General features: G+C 56.7%; 1 non-coding gene across 1 annotated transcript; it reads left to right on the plus strand.

Moving 5' to 3' along the window:
• The first annotated feature begins 1,805 nt into the window (after positions 1 to 1,805).
• On the plus strand, positions 1,806 to 1,912 carry LOC147712297 (U6 spliceosomal RNA). The gene has a single exon (XR_015296268.1). It is a non-coding gene; the product is annotated as a U6 spliceosomal RNA (small nuclear RNA).
• Positions 1,913 to 4,064: the final 2,152 nt, after the last annotated feature.

Below are 4,064 nucleotides of genomic sequence, written 5' to 3' on the forward strand. Positions count from 1 at the left end.
GAGGGAGGCTGAGGGCACTGTGGATTGCTGCGGCTTCTGCAGTCACAGGTTCGTATACCGACTGGTCCACTCAGCCTTTCATCCATCTGTGGTCAAGGAATTTTGTTCCTTTGAGTTGGGTAACAACGAACATCTGTTAATCAGCGCCTGGATACCCATAGTGGTGTATGGCACTTCCCGAAGACATTGGTTGTGTTTGGGGACAGTGGCTTTCGTACTGCCGCCTTGTACCCTTGCTGGGGTATTGTGCGCGATTTTTGTATCGTATTGCCCTTCGGTGAAGGTCCAGGCCCGAGTTTCGGCTGTTGCCAGTCTCGTGCTGGTTCTGCCGCTCCCTTTTTTTTTTTCTCCCCCCTAGATACTGACTTGCGGCCCTCTCCCTCCGGGGGGTCCCCTGGGGGGGGGGTGGGCGGGGCGGTTGCCTACGTTGCATACCGTCCTGGGTCGTGACTATCCCGGGTCTGGGGCGCGTCGGGCTTGCTGTCCGGGCTGGCTAGTCTGGCGGATGTTCCGCGGGGTCCCACCGTCTCGACGGGTTGGGGTCCCGGCTCCTTCCCGTGTCTCGCCTGTAAAGGCCTGCAAGTGGGGGTTCCCGCTCGCGGTTGCGGGTACTTCCGTGGGGCTGGCGTTCTGGCCCTAGGGGGGGGGGGTGCTGTGCTCCTGGCCCGCCTGGTGGATCTTCTTCGCCGGGTGTGGGTCTTGGGGGTTCCCTGTCTGGACGTGTGCTTCCTCACGGCCTTGTGTTTGTTCCCCCCCCCCATGGGAATGTGGCTTCACGGCTGGCGGTGTCTCTCATCCGTCGGCTTCCTGGCCTATGTCCGGTGGTCCCTTCGGTCCTCGTCTCGGGCTTGTCCTCCTTCGGGGGGGCGTGTGCCTGGTACCGGGTCTTCCCTCTGGTTCTTTCAGGGGGGGCGTCCTTTGGCACCGGGTCGTTTTGAGGTCGTTGGGTTCTCCGGCGGCCGCTCAGCACCTCGTGCTTCGGGAGTTGCTGGATGTCTTCCTGGCCGGCCGTCTTTTTTGCTGTGCTCGCTTCGGCGACACTTTTAATACACTTGGTTGTGGTGACTGGCTTGGCCCCTGCACGTTTTCGTGTGGCATTCCATTTGCCGGTGCTTAGGTCCCCGGGTCTTAGCCGGGTTGGGCGCCCTGGGGGGGGTGTCACCGGTCCTGGCCCTTCGGGCTGTCTTCACCCGGGGTCCGACGGAGTCGGGTCTGGCCTTCGTTGCATGGTCTCGCCCTGCCCCGGCGGTGTTTCGACGCCTAGGGCCTCGGCTCGGTCTGCCTCCGAGGTCTCTGTTCACGGAGGGGGGCTCAGCCCTCCGGCCCGGGTTATACTCCTCCTTCCGGGTCCTTGTTACCTGTCTTTCGCGTGGCCTTTCGGTCTGCTGGACGCATCTCCCCCGTGCCCTCTGAGATCGCGGTTCCTCGGCAGGAGGCGCTTGGGCAGGGCCGGGGTGCTCATGGGCGCTCGGCTCGGCGGCGCATGGCCTTGTTTTGGAACGTTGCAGTGGTGTGGTGCCTGGCACCCGCGCGTGGTTGCCTCGCAAGTCGTGGTGCGTTCCTGTTTTTGGTTCCCGGCGGGGTCCACCACCCCGGGTTCCCTCTCCTTTGGCCGTGCTGGCGAATCGAGCCTCCTGGCCGATCCCGGATCTTCCCGTACAGGGTTGGGTCCCCCGCTCTCGGCGTCGGTGTTGAGCCGGCTCTTGTCGGCTGGCCTGCCTCCTTGTGCAGGCCTGGTACTGGAGCGGAGGACGCTGCTGGCTCGGGGGTTGTGGCTTTGCTGCTGGGTTCCCGCAGGCATTCCAGTGCTCGCTTCGGCAGCTCGTATACATATTTGGAAGGATACAGAGTAGATTGGCACGGCTCCTGCGCAGGGAGGACACACAAGATTCGTGGAGCGTTCCATGTTAGTGGAGATGTGTAGCTCAGGGGTTGGAGGCGGCAGTCCCGGTAGCTGAGATTGGTCCTGGCCCAGGGTTCAATTCCCCGCCTCGGTGGGTCTTGGGCTTACGTACTTCCATGGACTCGAGAATTCTCATGCCGGTGCCTACTCGTCGCACGTGTTCACTCGGCAACTCTGGGCTAATGCTTAATCTCCACTAGTGCCCCTTGCGGCGGGAGGCCTGACTCTCGCCTTGTATCCTGCTGGGGTTATCTCACAGGGGTATTCCAGGTCGGATTCCCGTGGCACGCGCCTGGATGCCTATGGGTGATACGTGCGCTATGTACATCGCAATACATTGGCATGATCCCTCTCTCGTTCTACGAGCTCTTCGGGGTCCGCCCTTTTGGGCCCCGGCCCTCGGTGGCTCTGCGGTTCCTCGCCTTTCGGGTGGTTTTCCCTGGTGGCGATGGTGTCTGCTGAGCGGAGGGGCGTGCGGGGGTCGTTCCTCCGCTACCCGCCCTTCTTGCGGGTTTTGCCGGACGGGGTTGCTCCTCCGGCATGTCCCCCGTGTCCTTCCCGGGGTCCCTTCCCTGGGGCCTCGGACTCAGGTGGTATCTTTGCCGCTGTTTCCGGCCTACGTGGCCACTCCCTTGTCCGGGCTGGTTGTTCGGCGTGCTGTTTTGGCTCTCTTAGCCGCATGTTTTTTCCTTTCCCGAAGGGATGGCCTGTGTTTTGCCTTTTGGGACCGGTTCGTTCGGGCCAATAGCCCTCGTTCCTCCTTGGCTCGCGGGCTTACACAGGCTGGCATCCTTCCCTACGCTTCGCTGGGTTCGGTGGATCCGGCGGGGGCCCGGGGTCGGTCCGCGAGGTATGGCTCTGTCCCCTGGGCCCCCTTAGTGGGTGTCTCCTCTGTGGAGTTTTGTCTGCCTTCGGCGTGGTCGTCCCCCGCCTGGTACGTGGGTCTCTAGCAGTCCCGGGGGGACTTCGCTGGGGCCTTTTCTGAGTGCTGGAGCTGCGGCTCCTGGTTGGCCTCCTTTTCCTGGAGGTCTTGATTTCAGGTTCCTGTGGTCCCTGTTTTCTTTTCAGTTGTTTTTACATCAACCTTGGGTTGGTTTCTCTGCATCACCGTGTGGTGTTGTTGTTCTGGTGGTCAATGAAGCCTTGTTGGCTTGGGTATTGGCTCACTTTGTAACTCAGGGGGCGAGGAAGACTAACGAGGAGGTAATGCCCCGGTTACTTACCGGTAATCTTCATTACTCCGAGTATAGTCTTCCTCGCCACATGAGTTCCCTCCCCCCCTCCCTGTCTGGCTATCGGCTTCATTGTTTGCTTGGTAGATCAGGCTGATTGGTTGGGCCTGCCCGCCTCTTATAGAGGTCAGGTGGGACTGGTCGGCCATGTTGGGAGGGGGTGGGAGGTGGTTTCTTTTTGCTTTGGAGGGTTCTGTTGTGGAGCTAAAGCTCACTTTGTAACTCATGTGGCGAGGAAGACTATACTCGGAGTAATGAAGATTACCGGTAAGTAACCGGGGCATTATTACTGCCTGATGAAAAATAGTTTTTATAATCATTTGTCAATCAAATAATTAGCATAAAAAAGCTCTGAGCATAACAGAAAATAAGTAATGTAAAATGATAAACACGTGAAGACATTGAAATGTGGTGCTGATAGTAAATGTGAATTAGTATATGTTAAGGTTCTGAATGTTGGTGTACAAATAAGATTGCAGGCACATGTACAACCCATTCTAAATGAATAGGATCTGTTTTGTAATAGGACCCTATTTGCCTCCTTCTTTTGTAGTACATCATCCAGTCATGTGCAGAAGCACCAGCAAGTATTACATGGGTACATTCTACTCTTACATACAACTCGCTGACGAAGAGATATGCATTGCAAGTGTTTTAACGTTGGTGGAGTGTGTAAACTAATGACATCAGAACACTTGCTTTAACTTATGCATTGTGGCAACGTTAGGAAGATTCTTCAAGGTTATTGACACATGTGGTTGTAATACATTCCATCAATATTATTAATTATTTATCAAATTGAAAAAGAGACCATTTCATATATTCCTTTGAATGCATAGTTTGTGCGTCGAGAACGACCATTACATAACAAAGACATAGCACTGGCTAACACAAATATTATAGATAAATTATTGTTCACGCATGTTAGT

Source organism: Lissotriton vulgaris, chromosome 5 (genome assembly GCF_964263255.1).
Source record: "Lissotriton vulgaris chromosome 5, aLisVul1.2, whole genome shotgun sequence".
Taxonomy (NCBI): domain Eukaryota; kingdom Metazoa; phylum Chordata; class Amphibia; order Caudata; family Salamandridae; genus Lissotriton; species Lissotriton vulgaris.